Genomic DNA, 11,961 nt, shown 5'->3' with positions numbered 1-11,961 from the left:
GGGAAGAAGGAGAAGAGGTGGGGAAGAGGAGGGTGTTGGAAAAGAGGAAGAGGGGAAGGAGATGGACAAGAGGAGGGTGCTAAAGAAGAAGAGAGGTAGGAGGAGGTGGGGAAGAGGAAGCTACTGAAGGAGAGAAGGAGGGGATAGAGGGTGCTGGAGGGGGAGAGGAGAAAGGGGAGTAGGAGAGGGTGATGGTGGTGAAGGTGGTGGTGTTTGGGGGGAAGGGGGGCAAGAGAGAGAGAGAGAGAGAGAGAGAGAGAGAGAGAGAGAGAGAGAGAGAGAGAGAGAGAGCAGGTTTAAATGGACATGTTTTATTTGTTCATCAGTCGTGTTTACCGTCTCCTCACGCCGCCTACTTGTCTCTTACACCCTTTTATTTTTACCTCCCTTCCTCCCTTCATATTCCTCCTCCCCCTCCTCGACTCCTCCTTCCCTTCTCCCTTCTCCCTCCCTCCCGTGGTCCTTTCTTTCTCTCTCCTCTTTCCTTTCAGCCATCTCCTCCATTCTCACAAGCTCTCTCATTGCTATACACATTCTCTCTCTCTCTCTCTCTCTCTCTCTCTCTCTCTCTGTATCTTTTTCTTTCTTCGTTTCTCTTTTTCCCTCGTTTCTCTTTCTTATTCTTCTGGTTCTTGTTTTTTCTTGTTATTCTTCATTTCGCTTTAGTTCTTTCTCTTCTTCTTCTTCTTCTTCTTGGTCTTGATCTTTTTGTTTTTGTGTTTGCTCATGTTCCTCAGGTTCTCGTTCTTTTTCTTTTTCATTATCATCGTTATCTTTATTTTCTTCTCTTACTTTCCTGTATTTTTCCATATCTATTGTTTTCTCCTTCCCTCTTAGGCCTTTCATAATCTTTCTCTTTCGCTTTTCTGGCACTAAGCTGAAGGCAACAAAAGAATATGGCGCTTGTTGTTGTGGTTCTTTTCTCTCGCGTCCTCATCCATTCTACTTGTCCCTCTTACCTCACCTCACCTTACCTTACCTTACCTTACCTTACCTCACCTCACCTCACCTCTCCTCACCTCACCTCACCTCACCTTGCCTTACCTCATCTTACCTAACCTAACCTAACTTTACCTTACCTTACCCTACCTAACCTAACCTAACCTAACCTAACCCAACCTAACTTTACCTTACCTTACCCTACCTAACCTAACCTAACCTTACCTAACCTAACTTTACCTTACCTTACCCTACCTAACCTAACCTACCCTTACCTTACCTTGCTTTACCTTACCTTACCTTACCTTACCTCACCTCACCTTCCCTTCCCTTACCTTACTTTACCTCACCTTACCTTACGTTACCTAACCTAACCTAACCTAACTTAACCTTACCTTACCCTACCTAACCTACCCTTACCTTACCTTACCTTGCCTTACCTTACCTTATCTTTCCTTACCTCTCTCAAAACACCTGTCTCTAAAGGTACTGTGGAGGTGAGTCTTGTTCTTTCTATTTAACTTTTTTTCCTTCACTACCTCGGTATGTGTGTGTATGTATGTGTGTATGCATGTGTAAGGGGGCAAGGGGGGGGTTGGGGGTTAATCTAGAGCTACTGAGGAGGAGGAGGAGGAGGAGGAGGAGGAAGAGGAGGATAAGTGGGGAAGGGGGGGAGAGAAGAAGGGTTATCAGGACCGGTTCTCTCTCTCTCTTCTCTTGCATGGATGAGTGAGAGGAGGAGGAGGAGAAGAGGCAGGAGGAGGAGGAGGAGGAGGAGGAGGAGGAGGAGGAGGAGGAGGAGGAGGAGGAGCAGAAGCAGGAGGAGCAGCAGAAGGAGAGGCCAGCGGGTCCTTACTATCACTTAACTCCGCCGACTAGCTCCTGCGGGGACTTCTGCTGATTGAAACTGGTCGCTGGGATGTGGTGGTGGTGGTGGCGGTGGTGCATGGTGGTGGTGGTAATGATGATGTGGTGTTGGTATACATTTATGGGCGTGTAGGAGACGTAACAGTAAGCAAGGAAAGGAGTGAAGAAAAAAATAAATAAGGAAGAAAGGAATTGGGAAAGAAATGAGGAAGGGAAGAAGGAAGGAAAGAAGGAAGGAAAAAAGAGCAAGAAAGACAAGGAGTAAGTAAGGAAAGGAGTGGGGTAGAAAGTAAGTAAGGAATAAAGGAATTAGGAAAGAAATGAGGAAGAGAAGAAAGAAGGAAGGAAAAAAAGTATGAAAGACAAGGAGTAAGGAAGGGAAGAGGTAAGGAAAGAAGTAGGAATAAAGGAAGTAGGAAAGAAATAAGGAAGTGAAGAAAGAAGGAGGGAAGGAAGGAAAAGAGTAAGAAAGACAAGGAGTAACGAAGAAAAGATAGGGAAAAAAGTAGATATAAAGGAAGTAGGAAAGAAAATAAAGAAGGGAAGAAGGAAGGAGGGAAGGAAAAAGTAAAAAAGACAGAGTGCAAAAAGGAAGAGAAGAGATAAAAAAAAGAAGTAAGGGAATAAAGGAAGGAAGAGGAGGATACAAGCATAGGTTAATAAATGGCAAAAGCAAAGTAAGGTGGTAATGAAGATAGTTGAAGATAGTGGTACAGGTGAATTAAGAAGTAGAGGAGGAGGAAGAAGAGGAAGAGGAGCAGGAGCAGAGGCAAGCGATGGGTTACTAAGTGTAGGGTAGAGGGGGCTAGTGATGGCAGTGTAGATGAGGATGAAGGTTGAGGTAGTGGACGGGTATGGAACAAGAAGGTAGAAAAGAAGATACGTCGGGGGTTAGTAGATGGCAGGTAATGAAGCCAGGCAGGTGTGACGATAGGTATACTTGATGAGAGTTAAGAGGAAGACCAGGAAAAAGAAGAATATAAAGAGGGGAAGATGACGAAGAAGAAGGTAACACAAAGATGAAAGGATTGAAAGAGGAAGAATGAGAATATAGTAACACAAGCAGAGGGGAAGGAGAAGGAGGAAGAGACAGGAGTGGAGGAGTAAGAAGAACAGGAAGAGAAGAAAAGAAGGAGAGAAAGAGATAAATCAACGCTATATAAAAAGGAGTAAAGCAATGATAAAAAAACCCCAATGCAGTATATATTAGCGTGCAAACCAGGTAGAAAACAGGTAAGAATCAAGTACACAGGTAGAAAGGAGGAGGAAGAACAGGTAGACAGGGTGAGCCGAGTCTGTGAGGCGGTATATTTGCTGAGACGGGGCGGGATGAGGCGGGGCAAGTCGGGGCGTTCGGGGCGGGGCGCGGGGCTTCTTCTTCAACCTGCCGCTGACTTTGAAGGTAGCTTAGTGTGTTTACTAACTGAGGCAGCACGAACGGCTATTGTCTGGCGTCCGGGGCGTGTTTGTAAGGCTGATAAGGAGAGCCAATATGACGTGTTGACGCTTTCTCGGTTATTTGTGAGACTTCGGCGATCGTAAAGTGAGCGGGTCGGGTCTGGACGGCGGAGATGAGGTGAGGGTATGCCGGGTGTGTTCTGTTGTGCTGTGTTAGGAGACGATGATAAGGAGGTAGGAGGAGGAGATGATGAAGGAGGGGGAGAGATAATGAGGTGAGTGGCATGTTAAGAACGAGAAGTATGATGAAGTATGATAATGAGGAGGAGGAGGGGAAGGAGGACGACGACGAAAAGTAGATAATGGAAAAGGATGACCATTAAAAGGGAGGAGGAGGAGTAAGGAAGACTAATATAGGAGAGAAGAGTAAGAAGGAAAAAAAAGGAAGATAAATAGGTTAAGGGGTAAACAGATGAGTAAGGTAAAGTTAAGAAGGAGATGAAAGGCAAGAAAAGTAAATGAGAACGGGAAAACGGAGTGGACAAATGGAGAGACATGGGAAACATAGATAGGAAATAAACAGGAAAAAAGAGGAAAACAAACAGGGAAAGGTCTAAAAGGAAGGGACAGGAGGATTGAAAACGGGAGGAAAATAAGAAGGAACAGGAACAGGAGAAATAGGAAATAATGCAAGAAAGGAGATAGGGAGGAGAATGAGGAGGAAATACAAGTTGAAGGAATAGGAAAAGGACAAAAAGACGGAATACAAAAAAAAGAAAGCGAAAGGGATAGAAATGCAAGAAAGAAGATGGGAAGGAGGATGAGGAGAAAAAACAAATTGAAGGAATAGGAAAAGGACAAAAAGACGGAATACAAAACAACAACAACGAAAGGGATAGGAGACTTGGAAGCAGAAGGAACAGGAGCAAGAACAGAAACAGGGCAGAGAGGAATAGGAAGTAATATAAGGAAGAAGAGGAAGCAAGAAGGAGGATGAGGAGCATGAGCATGAGCAGGTAGATGAGCAGGTAGATGAGCTAAAGTGGTTTATGATGAGGGTGTGGCCGGAGCTGTGCACGGGAGGACTTATCTGACGGACACACCTTCTGCGGGGGGGGGGGGGGGGTGACAGGGGAAGGAGGGAAAGAGGGAGGGAGGGGGAGCGGAGGGAGGTAGGAAAGGTGAAGGGAAGGGAGGGAGGGAGGAGGGGGGGTAGGAGGGAGGTGCTGAAGAAGGGAGGGAGGGGGGTATTGAAGAATGGAGGGAGGGAGGGAGGAAGGGGAGTAGGAGGTAGGTGGGGAAGAAGGGCGGGAGAGGGGGCACTTTCAGAGGGAGGGAAGAAAGGGGGGGGAGGGGGCAGCCGTGTGTGTGTGTGTGTGTGTGTGTGTGTGTGTGTGTGTGTGTGTGTTGATTTGAGCCGAGGAGTCCTAGGGTGAGGTTTAAATTAGGTTGGGAGAGTAATTTTATCTTTTTTTTTTGTCAAGATCAATTCATGTCTCATTTGTTAACCCGTGTAGCTGTTTAAAATATGCGAGTCTCTCTCTCTCTTTCTCTCTCTCTCTCGATCCCCCTTCAACAGCCCGGCTAGCTCAGTCGGTAGAGCACGAGACTCTTAATCTCGGGGTCGTGGGTTCGAGCCCCACGTTGGGCGCTAACATTTTTATTTTTATTATTTCTTTATCTTATCATTGTTTTGTATTTCGCACGGTATCTTGATCAGCTACTCTCCCACGCATTATATATTTTTTATTTGTTGTGTTTGTGTGTCTAATTCCTTTATTCCTCACCTATTTTCTTCCTTACTCCTTTCCTTGCTTACTACTACGTCTCCTACACGTCCATACCTGTACGCCACCACCACCACAACCACATCCCAGGGACCAGTTTCAATCTGTCTATCTGTCTGTCTGTCTGTCTTTGGTCAGTATTCTCAGACGCTTCCGCCTCTCACATCAATTATTTCCAACGGCCGAAAGGGAGATTAATCGGGTTTTCATGTGTGTTTATTGATGTTCTTTGTACAGAGGCTTTCTCAGACTACCACCACCTCGTATGATTACCCGAGGAAAGGCTAACTAATCCTACGAAAGCCTTGCCAAATATGTGTGTTTGGACGCCGAAATGTTTAGAATGTGGCCTTTTTTTTTAGTATGGTAGTGTCCTTTTTTGCTCTTTTTACAAGCTCCTCATCCTCTTTCCTCTCTTCTTTCTCCTATCACTTCCTCTTTGCCTTGTCTCTGTTCATTTTCCTTCTCTCTTCCTTTTGTAGTAGTGAGCCTTAGTAGTTGACCTTAGTAGTGGGCTTTAGTGGTGGGTTTTAGTAGTGGTACATCTTTCATATAACTCCACTCAACACTTACACTCCATGCATTCGAAACTCCGCGGCGAGAGGATTCATCACTACCGCCACCACCGCCGCCACCACACACAGAGACGCGTGAGTGGTGTTAGTCCATTAGTCAGCGTAAGGCATTTAGTGGAGCATCACTCTGGCGTGAATATAGAAAAGGGAAGCTGCTTCTCTCTCCCTTCCTGGCTCCCCCTCTCGCTCCTTCCCTACCGCCCTCCCTCCATCTCTCCCTCTTTTTCTCTCTCTGTGTTTGCTGGGGGAGTAATGAACACAGACGAGGAGGAAGAGGAGGAAATGAATTCTGCATTGAGAGACGAGAGAGAGAGGAGGATGAGAGGTAGAGGAGGAGTGGGAGGAAGAGCAAAAGGAGAAAGGCGTATGATTTTGCGAAATTTACATACTTGGTCTCGTATTTGATGTTGAGGAAAAGAAAGAAAAGAAAAAGAGAATGGTATACGTGGAAGATTGGACCAAAGAAGGAATGGGAGGAGGAGGAGGAGGAGGAGGAGGAGGAGGAGGAGGAGGAGATGGAAAAAATAAAAGTGTACTGACTGGAGGAAGAAGATAAAGAAGAGGACGTGGAGAAGAAAGAAAGAAAGAGAGAAAGGATGGATGGAATAAAGTATGAAATTTGTATATATTTTCCGCCTTTGATGCAAGGAGAAATTTTACCTATGTTAGATATTGGCCACTGCGAGAAGAGGAGGAGGAGGAGGAGGAAGAGGAAGAAGAAGAAGTATTGGATGAGAAAGGGGAAGAAGCGGAGTAAAGGAAATGAAAGGAGGAGGATGAAGAGGAAGGAGGAAAGAAGAACAAAAGAAAGGATGAAAAGGCAGAGGACAGGATAGGAAAACAAGAACAATGGGAGGAAGAAGAGGAAGAGGAATTAGATAAAGACAACGAAGGAAGAAGAAACAATGAAAGAGAAATGAACGAAAGAAAACGGAAGAAACGAACAAGAGTAAGATGAGGTCGAAGAAAAGGAAAGATTTGAGGAAGTAAATAAGAAAGGAAGGAGAGAAAGATGCATGGACGAAACGATGGAAACAAGGAATGAGTGAATAAATGAAGAAATAAGAAATGAAAGAAGGTCAAAGCCGTCCCCTCAGAGCCCTCTCGTGGCCAGCCTTTCAGCCTCGATTGATCAAGAAATGCAATATTCGACGTCCAATTTTGCCGGCAGCAGTATTTTTCCGCGCCGGAGACATCGCTTCTCCACGACACTCAGCCGCCGACGAGGAGCAGACCTGCATTGACGGCCTGTAATAAAACGTTCGCCTTGATATACATCCACTCACTCAGCGGCTGTTTCCTTGCGCCGTCTGTCCGTTCGTTCGTCTGGTTCTGGCTGTGTGTGTGTTTGTGTGTGTGTGTGTGTGTGTGTGTGTGTGTGGATGGTTGCTGATGATAAGGACGGGTACTCAGGTTCGTTTGCCCCGTGTATTATTCATGGGAGGACGTTGGTTTTAAGATAATGATGGTTCGTCTTGTGTTGGAGGATGTACAGGAGTATGATGGTTGGTTTTAAGATTATATTTCCTCTCGTGGTTGGTTTTTAGATAATGGTTTCTCTTGTACTGAAGGATATAAAGGATTACGATGGTTGGTTTTAAGATACTGGTTCGTCTCGTGTTTAAAGATATAAGGACAAACGACGGCCGTCATCTGGGGCTGGTTTCCTGTGCCCCCCTCAGCGAGGCAGGTGAAGGTGAGACTGGGTCTTGGGCGTGATACACCTGAACGTACGCCGCCGTGAATAATTAGGGAGGGAGGAATGAAATATTAAACACGCGTCTAGAAAGGCCGCCGTTCCTACTCAAGATTGCGTTGCCGTATGAGTAACATAATGAATTCATTGGACGTGAGTTACTGAGGAGGGCCTGGCCGATAAGTTGTGTCCGGGACCCCCCCCTGAGTGGCCGCATAAGGAGGTGAGCAGCGTCGCGGCCTGGCAGATGTCCAAAGTTTTCAAAGTTCTCCAGGTCGTCTCTTTGACCCCGGCCAGGCAGGGGCGAGGGCGGGGTGGCGGGGCGGCCCGGGAGGTGTTCGCCTTGGCCAGGACCCGACCATCGATCCCGCCGGCCGAGGGGACGCCCGGCCTTAGGGGATAATTTATAACCCATTTATGAGATACGGGCAAATAGAAAACGCCATTGTGAAAAGTGAATGATGTTAGCGGCCGACCCTCAGCACCCCCGGGCCGCGGCGCCTCCTTGGGGCGGCGGCTCAGCGTCGAGGCGTGGCGGGCTGAGGCGAGGCTGAGGCGGCGGATGCTGGGCCTCGACACACGCCACACGTCAGGACGCGGCTGCCAGCATCAGACGGCTACGCGGGGCGCACTTGTGATTGTTGTCGGGTCTGAGCCGAGCCCCGCAGCCGGCGAGGGGAACTTTAAATGATATTCGCTTTACATATGTGTTGGCGAGTCCTTATACGTTCGTGCTCGTGTTTTTGCTCGTGGCGGCGTCCTGGTGGCTGGCGTTCCCTCACACACGAAAACTTATTCTCAGCTGATCATAAAACGCTTGATGGGCAATTAAGATTTAGTGGACAGGACAAGTACGCGGAAATCACTGGTTTAGGAGGTTTATTGCAGATCAGTGTTCCTTGAGGTGTGTTAGGGCGGGGCCACACGCCCTCCCTGAGCCCTCCTGCACCACAGATAGACGTGTTAACTGTTTCTTAACTGTCGCAGCTGGACATAATGGTATCCACATGTTTTTTGGGAATGAGGTAAATCTATTTTTAATCCTGTGTTCATTATTTCCACGAATCCAACAAACACAAAATTTCTCGGACCCCTGCGGACAGAGGAGTCAAGTTTACATAGGAAAGTAATAGTCGGGAACTTCATATTACATCTCATCTCTGTTTGCTCGGCCGGGGGGTGGGATGTCGGGGGGAGGGGGGGGGGTGGCGAGGGAGGACTATGAATACCTCTCCAGCCTCCCTTCACGCTGGGCGGCACCGGAGGGGGCGGAACACGGCCTGCCTCGGCCTATCTGTATTCCATGCCTTATTCACCGTTTTGGGGAATATTAATGTTTCTGTTGACACGGTGCCCGGGGCCGCGGCTCGCTGGCTGGCCACTCCGAGACTCACCTGTCCGCCTACCTGCCCCGCCCACCTGTCTGTTCATCTACCTGGTGGTTTACGTGTATACTGTATATATATGTGTGTCTTTGTCTGTATCTATCTGTTCATCTATCTATATATCTGTCTATAAGTTTTGTCTATATCTCTCCATCTCTATCTACCTACCAATCTATCTATCTATAATACATCTATCTATCCCTCTATCTGTCTATCTATACATGTATATATATTTGTATGTATGTGCGAGTACCTATGTATTCGTCTTTATCTATATATATTTATGCTTCTCGATCTATATACATCTTTCTTTCTATGACCATAATAATCTGTCTGTCTCTATCAATCAATCTATCTAGAGTACAGTAAATCGTAAATCAAAGAGGAAAACATTTACACATCATAGTCCCAGAGACCTTCGTTCATCCTGTCCTCTTATCGCCAATGACCCGAGACTTAGTGGATGGCAGGGCGATTTGTATCTGCGGCTGGTTGCCATTTTAGTCAGGGCGAGTCAACGAGAGTCAGTGACCTGCTCCAGTGACTCGGCGCCAGACAGGACAGATAGAGAGATAAAGAGCCAGGCCTCGTTATCCGTCACCCACCTCTTATGTACAGTGGCTTAAGGAGTAGACAGACAAGAAAGATAGAGAGCCAGGACGCGTTATCCGTCACCCACCTCTTATGTACAGTGGCTTAAGGAGTAGACAGACAAGAAAGATAGAGAGCCAGGACGCGTTATCCGTCACCCACCTCTTATGTACAGTGGCTTCAGGAGTAGACAGACAAGAGAGACAGAGAGCCAGGCCGCGTCCTCCGTCACCCACCTGCTCAGTGCATCGGCTTAAGGTTGTAAGGTTGGCATTACCATTGATTTCGGCGGACGGTGCGGTGTGCTAGGTGGTGATGTATTGAGCCCGCGATATTTATGCCGCTCGTCAGGCCGCCACGCCCACACATCAAGACTAGAAGACCCTGTTTACATGGGGCTGATTTACGTGCTGTGGCTACGTGTCCCCCTACCTTCCCGCTCTCCCTCTCTCTCTCTCTCTCCCCCTCTCTGGTCTCTGGTACTCCCTCTTGCTGTCTCTCTTCTAATTTTATTACCGACTGGTTGTGTACTTGCTTGCTCTCTCCTCTCCTTCCTACCCAACCCCCGCCTGCTCTAATTGACTCTCTCTGTCTTTGTCTCTATCTCTGTCTGTCTGTATGTCCCTCTCTCTTAATCTTTGTTTTTCTTTTTTTTTCTTATTTTCTTTTGCTTTCTTTTCTTTGCTTCTTTTTTTCCTTTTTCTCTTCTCTTCTTCTTCTTCTCTTCTTCTTCTTCTCTCTCTCTCTCTCTCTCTGTTGGGTCAGGCCGATGTGGACCGACCGAGAGGCTTTTAATGAAATTCGTCGAGGGAGACCGATTTAATGGCTCTGCTTTCAGCTGTGTAATTATCTTAAAAGCAACCGGAACAAGTGATTTGTCGACCTTTTGCTGAGCTTGTTGGTTTGGCCGTACCACTGATATTTTTTTTTTTTAACCATCTTTGTATTGGCCGGATTTGTCGCCTTTTTTTTTTACTCATGTTTTTATTTTAACTGTATTTTTCGACGTTTTTTTTACTAGTTTTTTTATCTTAACCTTATTTTTCGGTGTTTTTTTTACTAGTTTTTATCTTAACCTTATTTTTCGACGTTTTTTTTACTAGTTTTTTTTATCTTAACCGTATTTTTCGACGTTTTTTTTTCTAGTTTTTATCTTAACCTTATTTTTCGACGTTTTTTTTACTAGTTTTTATCTTAACCTTATTTTTCGACGTTTTTTTTACTAGTTTTTATCTTAACCTTATTTTTCGACGTTTTTTTTACTAGTTTTTATCTTAACCTTATTTTTCGACGTTTTTTTTACTAGTTTTTATCTTAACCGTATTTTTCGACGTTTTTTTTACTAGTTTTTATCTTAGCCATATTTTTCGACGTTTTTTTTACTAGTTTTTATCTTAACCGTATTTTTCGACGTTTTTTTTACTAGTTTTTATCTTAACCGTATTTTTCGACGTTTTTTTTTACTAATTTTTACCTTAGCCTTATTTTTCGACGTTTTTTTTACTATTTTTTTTTATCTTAATCGTATTTTTCGAGGGTTTTTTTTACTAGTTTTTATCTTAACCTTATTTTTCGAGGGTTTTTTTACTAGTTTTTATCTTAACCTTATTTTTCGAGGTTTTTTTTACTAATTTTTATCTTAACCTTATTTTTCGGCTTTTTTTTTACTAGTTTTTATCTTAACCTTATTTTTCGACGTTTTTTTTACTAGTTTTTATCTTAACCTTATTTTTCGACGTTTTTTTTACTAGTTTTTATCTTAACCTTATTTTTTGGCGTTTTTTTTACTAGTTTTTATCTTAACCTTATTTTTCGGCTTTTTTTTTACTAGTTTTTATCTTAACCTTATTTTTTGACGTTTTTTTTACTAGTTTTTATCTTAACCTTATTTTTTGGCGTTTTTTTTACTAGTTTTTATCTAAACCTTATTTTTTGGCGTTTTTTTTACTAGTTTTTATCTTAACCTTATTTTTCGACGTTTTTTTTACTAGTTTTTATCTTAACCTTATTTTTCGGCATTTTTTTTAATAGTTTTTATCTTAACCTTATTTTTTGGCGTTTTTTTTTACTAGTTTTTATCTTAACCTTATTTTTCGACGTTTTTTTTACAATTTTTTTTTTTTATCTTAACCTTATTTTTCGACGTTTTTTTTACTAGTTTTTATCTTAACCTTATTTTTCGACGTTTTTTTAACTAGTTTTTATCTTAACCGTATTTTTCGACATTCTCTCTCGACCTATCTCTATCTTAACCTTATTTGTCGAGCTTTTTGCTTAATTTGTTTGTTGGTTTTGCCGTATCTCTGTTTTTTTTCTTTAACTCATCTGTATCTGAACTGTATTTGTTAAGCTATCTGTTGTGTGTCTATCTGTCCGTCTGTCTGTCTGTCTGCTGGTCGTATTCCAAAGCTCTTCCTTCCTCAAAGATGTCACTTAATACAACTCAGAAACTAACTGCAGCTTCTAAACCTATAAACTGTCTTCTTTCCCTTTCCTTCAGTTCCACATACATCACATCCAATTCCTTTTATTCTTGGCCTATTTCCACACTACTAATACTAACACGGAAAACTAATATGTCGGGAGTGGCCATTAACTCTTCAAATAGGTTCATATAAAGCTCGTAGGAGGCGCTGTCTGGCATACTGATAGTGTTGGAACTGAACTGAAGGGACTGGCCAAGGAAGGGTAGGTTGGTCGATAGGTAGGTAGGTGAGTAGGTA

General features: G+C 44.1%; 1 non-coding gene across 1 annotated transcript; it reads left to right on the top strand.

The window, feature by feature from the left end:
* Positions 1-4,782: 4,782 nt before the first annotated feature.
* Positions 4,783-4,855, top strand: Trnak-cuu (transfer RNA lysine (anticodon CUU)). The gene has a single exon. It is a non-coding gene; the product is annotated as a tRNA-Lys (tRNA).
* Positions 4,856-11,961: the final 7,106 nt, after the last annotated feature.

This window comes from Eriocheir sinensis, chromosome 39 (genome assembly GCF_024679095.1).
Source record: "Eriocheir sinensis breed Jianghai 21 chromosome 39, ASM2467909v1, whole genome shotgun sequence".
In the NCBI taxonomy this organism is placed as follows: Eukaryota; Metazoa; Arthropoda; class Malacostraca; order Decapoda; family Varunidae; genus Eriocheir; species Eriocheir sinensis.
This window is presented reverse-complemented; position numbering and strand designations above follow the sequence as displayed.